Here is a 15,633-nt window from a genome sequence, read left to right as displayed (position 1 = left end):
TGTTGGTTTAGTTAGTACTGAAGAGTACATATTGTGTCCTATTATATAGTATACCCAATTACTGTTTGTTCATGATGGTGGATAATGGAAGCAATTGGGTATGAGTGGAGAACGGGATCAAGTCCATTGTTCCCTCAAAGATAAAAGTGGCAAAAAAATTGCATTTGTACTCTGCCTTCCTTTCGTTTGCGGTAAACCCAAGGTAGTTTTCAAGGTTCTCATCCTCACAAGAATCATTCTGTGATGTAGGTTAGTCTGAGAGGCAGTGACTGGGCCCAAAGTTACCAGTTACTCATGGCTGAGTGGGGATTAGAACCTAGAACTTCTGAGTTCCATTTCAGCACTCTAAGCACTGCGCTGCACGGACTTAGTAACAGTGCGTCAGCAGTAGAACCTGAAAGTAGGGGCTATATTGAAGGTGGTGAAACTGGTGTGTGTGTCTTTGATGTTCTCCAAGTTCTCTTGAAATTATCCAACAATTCAGAATCAGATATTTGATCAGAAAATTCTTCATATGCATCACCAGAAACCTTAAAACAGCCATCATTTCCATTTGTATTATTGCATTGTCCTAAAATATTTTGCCCAGACAGGTACTACATTTCCGGAAGACATGTAACAGTGCAATCCTATGTCTACTTGGGAGTAAGCCAATCGGGACTGACTGCTGGGTAAGCACGGTGGTGTACACGCATGGTTTATGGGCTCTTTTTTGACCTCTGCCATGAAAATAACCAAATAAATAAATGCCATGTTAGCACTACAGAGCCAAACTGGGCCAAATTTGGCTGAGCCAGGCAGTGCTATGTGACCAGTGGCTTATCTCACACAGGACTTGCTGTAGCGCTTTGCCCCTGTGCAACCCACCAATTTGCTGGCCCACCATTTCTTTTGCTAATCTTTTCATCTTATAAAAAGTTTGATTTGCTTACAGACACAACCCCGCAATATCTTTCTAACAGGTTGTCTACTGTTAATTTTTTTCTGTGTATCGACGATTGTAAATCAAACCTCTTTACTGCATACTCAGCATGCTCAAGTCAATGCTTACCATGTATGCATTGTCTTTAAAACGGGTTGGGAGCAAATGTCCAGATGTCGGCATGCGTTTGCCGGCAGCCACAGCCCGTTCAGCCAGTGGTGAAGCATGATGAGAGCTGTAGTCCAGCAACATCTGGAGGGCCACATGCTCTCCACGGAAGCTTTCAAAATACCCAACAAAAACATTTTATTGAAAAGAAAGGCTTGGATTAGAAACAAATATACAAGTTTTGCATTAGGAGCTAGATGATTCTGATGATTTACTCTTTGGGCAGCCTCCATTGCTAATTTTTATGAGTCACAGTAGACAGGACACTAATGAAGTGAAAAATAGTCTGTAGAGGAGAGCTAATGATATGGAAGTCCCGGAAAACAGTGCTGTAAGCTCCCTTCAGCCACCACTCCCTTTCCTCCTCCTCTCCATCAAGGCATTATAAATGGCAGCCATAAGGATACTGAGGTGGGACACTCCTAGCTGTCTATTTAGTTTATTCATTTAATAGATTTAGTGTGCTGTCCTACTGATTACACCCTCACTGCCTGGAAGCCTGCAAACTTAGAGGCTTCCAAGGTTTCTGTGCCTAGCAGGCTGAAGCTGGGAGGTCAGGAACACTAGCGGAAGCAATCTTTGTCTTCCTGTCCTCTGTTTTCAACGATTTTTGCTAGATGAGCTGGGAGGGAGCGAGGGATAAGGAGGTAGGAAGGAACAAAGCTGGAGGAGGCTGCAGCAAAATACTGCATTCCACCAAGTATATTGGCCTTTTTATTCATCACCAAGTGTAGAACAGGAGCTCAAGGGGTTCTTTAACTTCTGAGTTACTTAAATGTTGGGTCATATGCTACTGGCAGGAGCACACTGGAATGGATCTAAGAATATCATGGAAAGTTACATAGTAGCAGCCAAAAATAGATTATTTGGCCCTTGTTCAGGTAGAAGGACTAGAATCTGCTCCTTGATTATACCTATAAGTAGTAACTGCCTTTGGACAAATGCAACACTGAAAAGGAAAAGGAAGCCCAATTATTAATTGCACTCCCAATGAAGGTCTATGTGGAAGTAAGTGCCACTGATTTCAATTAGACCTATTTCCGCCATGGGCGGCAAAAAGCCCCAATAACAATATCAGTGCATTTCTGCCTGGTTTTGATTTTTCTCTGAAGAAAGAGAAATTCCACATCATGTTTTTTCGGAATGTCCCCAAAGAAGCCGGGCTTCTTGTGCTGTTGAACTAAGAAAGATACAATGGCTACCCAGTCTCTGTTCAAATGATCTTGCTAGTCCATCTGTGCCTAGGAAAATATTCAAGTATGACTTTCCATGCGCAGTGTTTTATTCTGAATCATCCACCTGTTATTCTGAATCATCCAGCTTCTTCCAGCTTTCAGCCAGAGAGAAAGGGCAGGAAATGACTATGTCTTATTAGTTAATATTAGTAAATTTCCATGCTCACAAAAGGACTTTTTAGGCTCACCAAATGATTGGCTTTCCTCCCCACAGCCCAAATTCTATTAAAATGGAATGGGGGCATTTCAAGACTTACAGTCTTTGCAGGAATCTTTCTATATTTTCTTTCCAAATAGTAAGGGAATTTAGGTTGCAGTCCTGCACCTGCTTACCTGGAGTTGAGGCTCTCTGAACTCAGTGGGCTTCCTTCTGAGAAGACATGCATGGGATCTTGCTTTTATTCACATTTCGCCCCCTTCTGAATCTTGGGGGCAACTAGGGAAGGCTGATGGGGGGAAGGGGGAGAACGAGAGAGAGAAAGAACATTCTGTTGTATGAATGGGGAATCTGTGGCCCTAAAGTTTTGTTCAGTTGCGACTCCTACAAGCCAAGACAGCAAATGGGGAAGGAAGGCTGACGGAAGCTGCAATCTCACAGCATCTGCAGAGCTAGATATTCCTTATGCCTGGTCTATTGCATTTTGCTCAACTTGAAGGGATAGACTTCCAATGGGTTAAGAAATAGCATGTCACAGTCTTAGATTAATTGTCTGCATGGAATAAGCAAGATTTTTCCCCTGCTTATCAGTTGCTCTAGAGCAGTAATGTTTTGCCCTGCATTGCATGCTGTTCCACTGCCTGCAGCCCTCCTTTTGTATATTCCTACCTTATTTCACATTTAGAACTATGCCATATCTTGGTTTTTACACTTCATAGCACCCATCTTGCTTTAAAAATATTTATTTATTTATTTGATTTCTAACCTACATCCTTCATGGGTATGTTTTTTTTTTGAATAAGTTTTATTCTTAATAAACCTAACAAAAAGGAAACTAAAAAAATCATCAATCATCGAAAACATCAGACCTACTGGGTCAGCCCCCCACATTTTTTCTTTTTATGTTAAACTATAAACATATTTAAATCTATGCGTAGTCCCATTTCTCTAGCTAATGATAAAAAGAGTCCCAGGTTTGATAGAAGTCTGTATCTTCTTTCTCCTTCAGAGACAAAGTCAATCTGTCCATTTCTGCACAGTCCAAGATCTTTTTTAGAATCAGTTCATTGGTAGGTGGCTCTTCACTCTTCCTATGTTGGGCAAATGCAATCCTCGCCGCACCTTCATGGGTATTTATTTAGGAAAGAGAGCTGGGCAAATTGAATGATGAGGAAATGAAACGCTATTCATGGTAACACTGGAGATCAGCAACAGAAGAGAAGATAAATCCCAGATGTCCCTTGACTTCTGCAGTCTTCCGCAGATGTTCACCATACAACCCAACACGTTATCCATAGGCAACATATAACGTAGATTTAACTTATTGTTGTGAAATAGTAGCATTTTTTTAAAAAAATGGTAGTCTTAGGATTGATTTAAAATTTACCAGGCTGAAACACAAGTATCAATCAATTATAAAAACGGAACAACTTTCCTAGTTAATTCAAAAACCCCAAATGGTGGTGCTGGATTTTTCTGGGTGACAATTGTGTCTTTTGTGACTATTGTGACTATTTGTTGTGGTATTGTGGACCACAACAAATTGTGGTAAGTTCTTAAAGAGATGGGAGTACCAGACCATCTTATTTGTCTCTTGAGAACTCTATATGTGGGGCAAGAAGCAACAGTGAGAACTAGACATGGAACCACTGATTGGTTCAAATTTGAGAAAGGAGTTTGGCAAGGCTGTATACTGTTGCCCTGCCTGTTTAACTTACATGCAGAGCACATCATGAGAAAGGTGGGGCTAGATGAATCACCAGTTGGAATTAAGATTGCTGGGAGAAATATCAACAACCTCAGATGTGCAGATGATACCACTCTAATGGCAGAAAGTGAAGTGGAGCTAAAGAGCCTCTTGATGCGGGTGAAGGAGGAGAGTGCAAAAGTTGGCTTGAAACTCAACATTAAGAAAACTAAGATCATGGCATCTGGTCCTCTCACTTCCTGGCAAATAGATGGGGAAGAAATGGAGGTAGTGACAGATTTTATTTTCCTGGGCTCCAAGATCACCGCAGATGGGGACTGCAGCCAAGAAATTAAAAGACGCTTGCTCCTGGGGAGAAAAGCTATGGCAAATCTAGACAGCATACTAAAAAGCAGAGACATCACCCTGCCAACAAAAGTGCGCATAGTCAAGGCTATGGTTTTCCCTGTTGCAATGTATGGCTGTGAAAGCTGGACCATAAGGAAGGCTGAGTGCCAAAGGATTGAAGCCTTTGAATTGTGGTGCTGGAGGAGACTCCTGCGAGTCCCTTGGACCGCAAGGTGATCAAACCGGTCAGTCCTAGAGGAGATCAACCCTGACTGCTCTTTTAGAAGGCCAGATACTGAAGATGAAACTCAAATATTTTGGCCACCTAATGAGAAGGAAGGACTCCCTGGAGAAGAGCCTAATGCTGGGAACAATAGATGGCAAAAGATGAAGGGGACGGCAGAGGATGAGGTGGCTGGATGGAGTCACTGAGGCAGTTGGTGTGAGCTTAGGTGGACTCCGGGGGATGGTGGAGGACAGGTAGGCCTGGGGGAATGTTATCCATGGGGTCGCGATGGGTCGGACACAACTTCGCGACTAACAACAGCAGCAACAACATTGTGTCTTTCTTTGCTTGCTTGATTTCCTAGTCAAGCGCTTTCTCATCCACTAGATGGCACCAATGCTGCATCGAAAAAAGTTAACCATGGCTAGCAGCAGCTGCATTGGTCTTGCAGAGCAAATGAGGCAATACCTTTTATTGGATCAAGGGATGTTTGAAATTCTGAAAGCGCTCATTTTTGATCCATCCAAGAAGCTTTATAGTTTCACAATGGAACTGTGTATATTAGAAACACTGAGATTTTAGCTTCGACAGTGGGTGTGTTCATTTTATTCATAATGCCCTCTGGAAAATGATACTTCTGACAAGTTCAGATAGATTAATATCTGAACATGCTGTTATTTTATGTCTTCTATCAGTCAAATGAAATTATTGGAAAACTGCAATAGCATCAGTTACAGCTGCACTTTGGAAATGAAAAAGATGTTAGGAATTCAAATCATAGAACTCCCACATCACGCTTGGTTTAACCTTCGGTGTACCAGGGAAAAAAACACAGTTTGCCCTCTTAATAAAACGACATTCCTTACATGCAAAAAATGGGGTTCTGCACTGCAGAAATTACAGTGAGAGCAGGAAAGTATTCTGAAGTGTCGGGTGCTGGGCCAGCTTTTGAACCCTCTGGACCACAATGTTCCTGCTAGTGAGCCACCTTGGTGAGCAGCCATTCCGATTCCTCATCGCTTCTCTCATGATTGCTACAACTTTGCTTGCTTGATGGGCACAGAGCCAGCCAGCAAGTCACCTGTAGCCTCTACTGAGCCTTCTTCTCATGTTACCCTTGCCTGGTCTAGATTAAGACCTGGTCTAGATTTAGACCTGAAGAACAAGCAGGTTCCAGTGATAAAGAGGAAGAGCAACTCCTATGAATGGGCCCCTGAAGGGGTGTGGATCCTCGGTTCACCCATGCCAACCCTTCTAGTCAGCCATGACACCAAAATCCCTTTTTTGACAGGTAAGCCCAGTGTATCCATTCAGTGCCTGCACCTGAACTAGGAACTAAAGTGTGGTTTAAAAATAAGAAATATAGTGCAGACTCATAGCTATGTGCCAGGGAGAGAAGTACGGGTTGATAAATGCTTGCTGAATCCATTGGCAAGGTCAGTTTTCAGATGGAAATCTCAACATGAGCTCACCTTGCAGCAGGGAAAAGGGAGGCATGAATCCTGCACAAATCTCTCCAAGGAAAGAATGTTCATGCCATTCTACAAAATTTCCTTTACCTGCTCAAAATGCAGAAATGATTGGATCCCAAGAGGGCTAGCTTTGGATTTTTTCCCCCTTCAGACAAGAAAAGTGGGGTTAAAAATAAAGGTCTTAAAGGTGACTGAGAATTAAATTCTTGCAGACTATGAGAAGTCCCCAGTATTTTGCCATGCCTGCAGCAGAGTTTCCCCATAAGGGAAAAGCTCACAGATATTCTTTGAGCAGCATAGCAGTGAATTAGATTTCATGGAAAGAATGATACAACCATTAAAGGCAAGCTGAAGGAGTCCAATTATCTTTCTTTTCTTTTCTTTTTTTCGGATAAATGCAGGAAACTGATGGGTAGATCCTGAAATGAGGAAGTTATTATAGCCTGGGACAAACTGAGTTATTCTTAAAAGATGTACCTAAAACTTAAAAAGTTCACTTCAGGCAAAGTTGACATAAAGACTGGTAGATGGGTTATTTCCACTTTTTATACTATCAGAAGAAGTAATTTCCTTGCAATTTATTTGATCATTTAAGGTAAATCTAAAAGTCACAGTGAAGAATATATTCTTACCTTACATGATATATTTCATTTGAGACTATAACAGCAGGAAGTTATGAATAAGTGTTAAGGTTTCGCCTTCATTATCCCAAATCATAGCATCAGATTTGACTAAATACTGAAAGGGAACTCAAATAAATCACGGGAGGCTGGTCATACTGTTGCTCAGTGGCTGGAAGGCATCAAGTCTGCTACCATAGTCTTGGGTGGGGAAACAGCTTGAAGAATGGCATATTAAATATGTTCAACCCCCCCCCCCCCCGGTTTGTATGGGGTTTAAAAAACATTGATATATCTATATAGATAGAGGACCCATATCCCACTGTATAGTGAAAAGGATTTCCGACCAGTGAAAAATAAAACAAAAAAGAATGTAATACAGAGTTACAGAATTTAAAAACAGATTATACCAATAAACTGGCTGCTCAGTCAGGGAAGATTTGTTTAAATGAGAATGTCTTCAGCAGGCACTGAAAACAAAAGTGCAGCAAGAGCCACAGGAAGGGATGTTTCTGCCTAGACACTGCTCATCAATGCCTCTAGTAGTTTCTGCATTGCTAGTGTGACCGGAAGCAACCTCCTAGAGTCTCAGATGGTGTCATATTATCTATGAGATACCTCTGCACTGAATGTCTTAATCCAGCAGCAGATAGATTGATCTGAGCCTGCAATCGTGTACACACTTACGTGGACTTACACACACGGGACACAGTGGAATCCACTCCTCAGGAAATACGCCTAGGAGCATGCTGTTGGGGTTGCTTGGCTTGGGCATGCTAATGCGTAAGACTGTCCTACAACGGATGGCATGTCTTAGGCAGCATGGCAAACTTGGGCTCATTATGGCATGAATTGCAAAAGGATGATTATCTGAGTATGAGCCACAGGAATATACTTCAGCAAAAGAGTATTGCTTATAGGTAGGTAATTCAATGTACCTATGTAATTTGACGGTGGTGCATTTGCAAATAAGTAACTCATCAGTCTGGTTGCATCCTATTTTTAGGGTTCCTTGTGGGGTATTTTAATGGCACCGTTAAATGCTGTATTTGGGCATTCCCCTCACATGGTGACATCTCATGGAGAGGGAGAGCAGGGCCACCCCCCCCCGGGTCCCATCCCTCCAATGTTGGACAGGCACATCATGAAGAACCCGGCTCCTCCTATGTTCCGTATCATCACGGGAGCCCAAGCACACGCAGCTGGTTTCCCTCTTTTGCACATCTCCAGTGCAAGGACAGTTGTGCAAGTAGGGCTGGCACAAACAGCCACAATCCTGTTTTCATCCTCCATGCAGTTGTGGATTGCATGATTGGAAGCACTGAATAGGAATGTGGGGCTCACGTTCATTGCAAATGTTTATTTTGGTTGATGTTTTTGGGTAAAGACATGTCTTTGAAAAAGAATCATACCTACAAACATATTAAAATACAGAAGTTCTCTCCCTCTTTATAACAACAAATGTGTGGAAACATCTCTTGTGACTGCAATTTTGTCAAAAATGTGGTTCTTATTCTTTGCAGGTGCTGCTGCTGTATTTTTGCCTTGCATTTTAACCTCCCCATCATTTTAGGATTTATGGTGCAATTACAAAGGCTATTGTTCCAAAACACTGGCTGCTAATATGAGCATTTAAATTCGGATTGATTTATATTCTAAACCTTCTAGATAGTGGTTCATCTGTGTCCATGTTGTGTAGGACTTGCAGAACCCCAGTGGGGTCTTCTTCATTCCTTTCATTCTCTCCACATCTTTCAGAATGCATTCTCTCTCTCTCTCTCTCTCTCTCTCTCTCTCTCTCTCTCTCTCTCTCTCTCTCTCTCTCTCTCCAGTTATTACACAACGATTGCTTACTCATATGTTTCATAGAGATTCAAAGTAGGTTCTGGCGAATCCTTTCCCACTGCCCTAAGATCTAAAGCCTTTCTATCCGGTTTCTAGCATAGTTTTATAAAGTTGTTTGGTGTTTACTTGTTTTAAATTGCAGAGTGCATGTAATTCATATTAGCTGAAGGACAACATGGACTGTTTATATCTGGAAGATATCACTAACATATAACACATGTATCTATCAGAGTGGCTCATTGTAATCATGTCCATTATATGATTTTAGTTGGCCTTTTCTAGTACCCCACATCACATTTCTGCTACACATCTCATTAGGAAGTAGAAGTCCATGACAAATACCTCCCATCTTTGTTTATTAATGCAACATAAGCCTTCTACTAACTGTATCCAACACTTCTTGGACATTCCTAATACTCCTGCCATGTTTATCCTAACTGCCCAATGAGCTTTGGTGGTTTGGTGAAAGGTGACCAATGAAAAGACATGAACATTAACATGAGGTGATCCTTGAAATGATGTCGACTCTCAGTGCGATCCTACATGCTCTTGCTCAGAAGTCCCGTTGAGTTTACTGAGACATACTCCTAGGTCAGCTTGCAGAGCAAAGGTGGGCCTTCAGGCCTATGGGGAAAACCTGAAGTTCTCTGAATAACACACCCCTTAATATTGGCTACTCCCCCTTTCCCCTGACTGCCAGTCAGTGGTGGTTTCCCAGCTTTTGCAAAGGTTTTGCTCTATTATAGATGTTCAGAATGCCTCTTCTAATGCTTGCTTGCACAAATGCGTGCTGGTTGTTGGCCCCTCCTATCTGAAAAAAGTTTCCTAGCCCAACCTAAGCCCACTTACTAGCAGCAAACCTAATTGAACTCAGTAAGATTTACTTCTGAGATAGGCTTGTATAAAACTGTGTCCAGAGTGTTTTAATTTCATATAAGTGACAGTGAACTTCTGAGCAGCATTCACAAAGTAAGGAATGATAGGAAGAAATCCAGAGGTATTGTTTGTTTGTAGGTGGGGAATTACTTATTTATTCTTACTTATTACTTATTTATTACCAAAATACACACCAAAGTATCTCTGGATCTTTCTGTTGGATGCTCAAAATGAATGTCACAAATTTACTAGATCTATTTTTTAAAAACCTGTTCTGGAGTTGTTGAACCTTTTTTTCCCTTCAAAGCAACCCATTTTAGCAGACTAGACCTTTGTATGTGCCAATCTGGAAAATGGTTTAATCCCATTCATAACTTTAAATGTATGAACTATCTATGACTTAAATAGGTCCATTCATGTTTTAACATAATGTATGCATTTAAATTACTTTCCGAATTGAGGTCAAATATGTGCTCTATGAATTGATATACAGTGGCCTTCCTTCCTTCCTCCCCAAAGTTCTCCAGGGAACATCACTGAATGCCAGCTTTGACAGATGACTTTTGTCCATGAAACTAGGATAGAGAAATGCCACTGCAGCAGTGGCTTGAAGGGAACTATAATCATAATGGAAACTATAAAGCATAAGATGCAACAAAATTGGAAGAACGGACAAAGACACTGAAGATGGATAAAACTTTCTGGAAATCCATGAATATAAGTTTTGTTAGTCAATCTAAATTTAGGAAGGTGATAGCAAAATTAGAAAATGCCTTAGGGCAAAGAAAGGAAATCTTTTAAGAGTGGAGAGGGTAATTTGGTTATGCTTTATCACAAGCTCCAAAAACAGCCCCACGGGTTTTCTATATGGTTCCACTGAACCCAAAAAACATTCGCTGCAAGACTGGCTATTGGCTAGTGCCTGCGTCTCACCAGCACACGTTGTCTGATCCTCAAAGCAGTTTGCAGTTAATTTTGTACTAAGGGAAACATGCCCACACCCCTGTATGCACTTTACAAAAATTAAAAAGTGGATATGCATGAGGGAGGGGGAATAAATGGGAAAGGGCACATTTGCTTGCATGGGAAGCAATCTGTAGCTCTCACACTGACTTTCTCCTATGGCTGGAGAATGGGGTGATCCCTCTTAGGAAGTGGTGTTTGCCTTTACCTTCTGGCAAAGCTATTCAACACTAGCCGTTAGATAATCATTGGAACCCCCGTGAGATTTGGAAGACCTCTCTAGTGACTGCAGCAATCAAGGGGAGAAAGAGGCTTCTGCATGTTGATTTATTTTCCTGCCCATGTCAGAGATGCTGCTGCAGGTGACATCCAAACATCAGCATCATGCAGGACCTTGTGGCACAAAAGATCAAAGGAAGAAAAGGAGTGAATTGTTGAGAAGATTTGAACTGTGATTAAGGGTCTGGAAACTCCAGGGAGTTATGAAGCCCACAAAGGGTATGTCAGTCACGATTGCTAGTGCTCTGGGCAGAGATACAGACAGAGGAACCAGGTGCTGTGGTAGACCCAGGTGCCAACTCCATTTCCATCCAGACTGGGTGCTGGGGCAACAGGATCACCGCAACACTGCCCTCCGGTTGCTATACAGCATGAGTGTGTTGTGGGGTGTGTCTGTGTCAGGAAGACATCAGTTTGTGCAAGAATACATACTTCAGGACTTCAGCCTGTACAGTCTACTGGCCTCTGGAAAGGCAGCAATTGACCACACACAATTCAACAAGTCAAAACTTTTCTTTTTGGCTCACACAACAGGATAAGCACAGGGGAAGAACCTGCTTGTTCTGAATGGCTTTTACAATTCTATCAAAGTCCTACATCCTGCAAATATCCTGGGATGCTTGTTTTTTTTTTTTTTTTATGTAGATAAGAGCTTTGAATGGTATATGCGTTTGCATGGATGAATAGCACTTTGCAGCCTTGCAGATATATTGTTTGTGGCTTTTACCACAAAAAAGCAAATAAACAATCTGGGCTTGTTGAAAACCTGGATTTGGCCTTTGTTTTATACCTACGAGCCTTATTGAACCTCCTGCTTCATCACAGGCTGACTCTACAAGAAGAAACTCACATTGTAGCTTGAAAGAAGATGTCCTCTCTTAACTGCCTTTGACTCAGCTCCTTGCCTATTTCTTCTACTTTATCCCATCTGTTTGTGGTGGGCTTGCGTTATTTGGAATCCACCAAGATCAAAGCTAGAACCAAGGTGCAATAGACAAGGCTGGTTGTTTGGCCAGCTTTCCTGGGCCGGGGCTTTTCTCCCATTGTACGTGCCTTCACGGAATTAATCTGTACTGCGATTAGATTAATCTGTGCAAGGGCAGAAGGGCTGCCTGGGTTACTCTTAGGTTGCTCTCGTCATCCTTGGTGGAGGGAGCAACGGCAAAGCTCTGTTTTCCAGAGTGGCCATATGACCACCTTTACAAAGCATGTTTGAAGGACTGCCAGAGCACCCCATCCTCTGTCGGAAGGCAGTCTCTCTTTAAGTGGCTGTCATGGTCAATGCCACTTTAAAGATAAAGACCCATATGAACTATTGCCTAGCAAGAGACTGCAGATTGAACAGGAAGGAACATACATCTCTGAGTCACAGTTTCCCCACTACAGTGAGATTTTCACATTCTAATGATTCTTTATAAATGTACATCTATATGTATAAATAAGTATATGCACATTTTTTCACACATTTCACATAGCCTCTCTTGCCCTCTTTTTGGTGATGAATGCCCTCCTTTTTGGCAGTTCATCTTATGCAGCCGCCCTGTGTCCTGCTCTTGCAGGGCCGAGACTCACACCAGTACACTCCCCTTGCTCCTTGGTCCCAGTCCTGGAAGCAGTTCTGTACACAAATGTAGCAAATGGGCCAGGGAGATGTGCATCTGGAGCAGGGTGACTTTTGCCATCCAAAAACACAGGGGTTGCTGCAGCCAGAATGCGTGGCCTCTCAGCCCTGGGGTAGCCAAATGCAGGAGTGTAGAAGAGGGAATCTCAGCAAGTGTGAAATCTCTCTCTCTCTCTGAAGAGTCCGTGGCAAGTGGAAGCCCCTGGGCCAGTCTTATTGGATGAGCTTCAGTGGACAGATTCATGCAACCACATCCATACTGGACTCTTGCCAGTCTTGCCTCAGGGAGGGAACAGGGAGGAAGCAGGGCTAGGGCGGCGATCGATGCCTCTCTACAGAGTGGTACTGTGCTGCCTTAGAGAGGAGATGACGAGGCCATTCATGAAGAAACTCTCTTTGGACCTGGAAGAACCAAAGGATTTTAGCCTGGTGGCAAATGTTCCCTTCCTTGGCAAGGTCCTTGTGGCCAACCAGCACCAGGCGCTCTTGGATTAGATTGAATTTTAGATCCCCTTCACTTGGGCTTTGGGCCAGGTTTTGCCACAGAAACAACTTTGGTCACGTTGCGTGATGACTTACGTAAGGAGAGAGACAGAGTGAGTGAGACCCTGTTGATGCTCTTGAATCTGTCAGTGGATTTCAATACCATTGAGAATGGGAACCTTCTAGGTGACTCCCCGATTTGGGAATGGCGAAGCTGCATTGCAGTGGTTCCACTCCTGCTTGAAGAGTTGTCTCTGAAAAGTGGTGCTTAGGAGATATCCCTTGGCCTGTTGGATTTTCCAGTTTGGAGTTCTCAGGGGTCGGTCTTGTCTCCCATACTATTCAACACCTACATGAAACTCCTGAGTGGAGTCATCCAGAGTTTTGGACTGTGCAGCCATCTGAGCACAGAACCATGATATGCAGTGCTATTTCTCCTTTTCACCCCCATCATGTGAGGCCACGGATGTGCTAAACCAGTGCCTGGCCACAGTGATGGACTGCACGAGGACTAACAAACTAAGCTTAATCCAGACTTGGCTGGAATGCTGTTGCACTCCCTTGAAGGAGCAGGTTTGTAGCTTGGGAATACTGCTTGATCCATCTTTGTCAATTGAGGCTCAGGAGGACTTATGGAGTACCTTCTGTTAACTTTGGCTGGTGGTCCAGCTACAGCCCTATCTGGTCAGGGATACCCTGGCTTCAGCAATCTATGCTCTGGTCATCTCCAAATGGCCATGTGTTCTGCAAAGAGTTCTACTTGGGGCTTCCCTTGAAGACATTCAGAAGCTGCAGCTTGTGTGAAATGTGGCAGCCAGGTTAATAACTGGGACCAGATGGTCCAAAGATACAAGTCCTTCCAGCCCACTTGCACTGGCTGCTTCTATGCTTCTGAGCCCAAGCAAAGGTGCTGGTCTTAACCTTGGGACACCTCCAAGGAAGGCTAAGCTGGTGGCAACAAGGAAGAGGCCTTCTCTGTGGCAGCCTCCACTTTGGAGTGGAACGATCTCACCAAGGCCTGCCTGGAACCCACCTGACTATCTTTTGGGTGACAGGTTCAGACCCTCCTCTGTGCTGAGGCATTGTCCAACTCCGGAATTCACAGGGTGGTGCTGAAGGGCTATTGCTAGCTGTTTCGAACTGGTTTTAGCAGTTTAGTTGTAAACATGTTTCTGTTTTGTTCATGTAACTTTATGCTATTTTATTGTTGCATTTTGTGTTTTATGGCATTTCTTACTGTTGTTTGCTGTCCAGAGAGCTTTGGCCATTGGGTGATATATAAATAAAATGAATATTTCAAAACAAAAAGTAGCTTTGGGAAGTTTCAATTCTTAATGGAATGGCAGGTTGTGTGTGTGTGTGGGGGGGGAGAGGGTGTATACTGAACCCTGTTCCCATCTGTGCATTTGCTACTTTTGCTCCAGCGAGATTTCAGACGCATGGCTATGAAGCTAGCTAAGCTTCTGAAAGCCCGAGCAGCATAGAAGCTGTTCCTGGGAAATGCTTTTCTATGGAAAACTAATGGGAAGAAAGAGGCAAGTATCCTGCTCCAACCGCTGCTCCATTCGAAGGCGCTGCCTCCCATGTGCCTTTTCATTTTAAAAAAAATCCCTCCACCTCTCTGGCCATCCTTGCGAACATTTATGCATAACACAATATACTCTACGCCACAGATCCACAGTAGCAATTGTATGGCTAGAACATCTGGAAAAAATGATGCCCCCATTTGGACATTTCTATTGGCTGAATTGATAACTAGGGCTACGGGAGGTGTATGAGGATCGGAGAGTTATGGCTATGTTCTCGGAGATACCAGCTCTTGCTCTCTTTCTCTCTCTCTCGCTCTGCGTATATATCCCTTTTAGCCTTCTATGTAAAAACTTATCTAGAGTGAAATTTTAATTAATTTCCCAGAGATGCTTTCAGCAGCAGAAGAACTGCTTGGTTTAATTAACACTGGTATCTAGGGCAGATGCCTTGTTTTGCTATAAAAGCCTGAAGCATAGCTTTCCCCCTCATTTTTTTCTTGAAAGCCTACCTAATTTTCATAACTCTCATTTTACTTGTGTGCTATTTCCCCTCTCCTTCAGATTCTTGGACCACAGTGAGTGCAACGTTTTGTGTCCGTCAGGCCTGCCTGCACTGGGGCTGACAGGCCTGAATCTAGGGTGGGGTGGGCAATATGTTCCCAGCCCATGTCCAGAGGGCAGTTGTAAGAAGCAGGATGCGAGGCAGGAACCCTGAGCTGAATCTGGAGGAGGCTGGACTCGAAGTGTTGCATGGACCAGAGCCAGCCCTGTCATCAGGCAGGGTGAGGCCGTTGTGTCAGGCAGCAGATGCCCGGAGGTGACAGCAAGGTTGGGCCCTTCGCATGCAGGCCAGGTCTGGTCAATCCATACCTTCACAGTTCTGCCAATTGCAAGGGCTGATGTTGACAGCCGCTTCTTTTCTGTGTCTGAAGAAAGCCCTGAGGCCTAAACACAACCACAGCCAGGTGGCTAACCACCTACATTCTTGGCTTAAGCATGCCATGAAGTGAAGGCTTCAAGTCCTGGGGCCCTGACACCATCGATTAGAAGTTTATTTATTTATTTATTTATTAAAACATTTCTATGCCGCCCCATTCGCCGAAGCCTCGGGGCGGCTCACAACATAAAATATAATACAAGAATAACAATATAAAACTAACAATATAAAATAAATAACAATATAAAAGAAGTCGCCCTGGCCA

This window comes from Varanus komodoensis, unplaced genomic scaffold (assembly GCF_004798865.1).
Source record: "Varanus komodoensis strain SLA01 unplaced genomic scaffold, ASM479886v1 scaffold16, whole genome shotgun sequence".
Taxonomy (NCBI): Eukaryota; Metazoa; Chordata; class Lepidosauria; order Squamata; family Varanidae; genus Varanus; species Varanus komodoensis.
Note: the sequence above shows the minus strand (reverse complement) of the source record.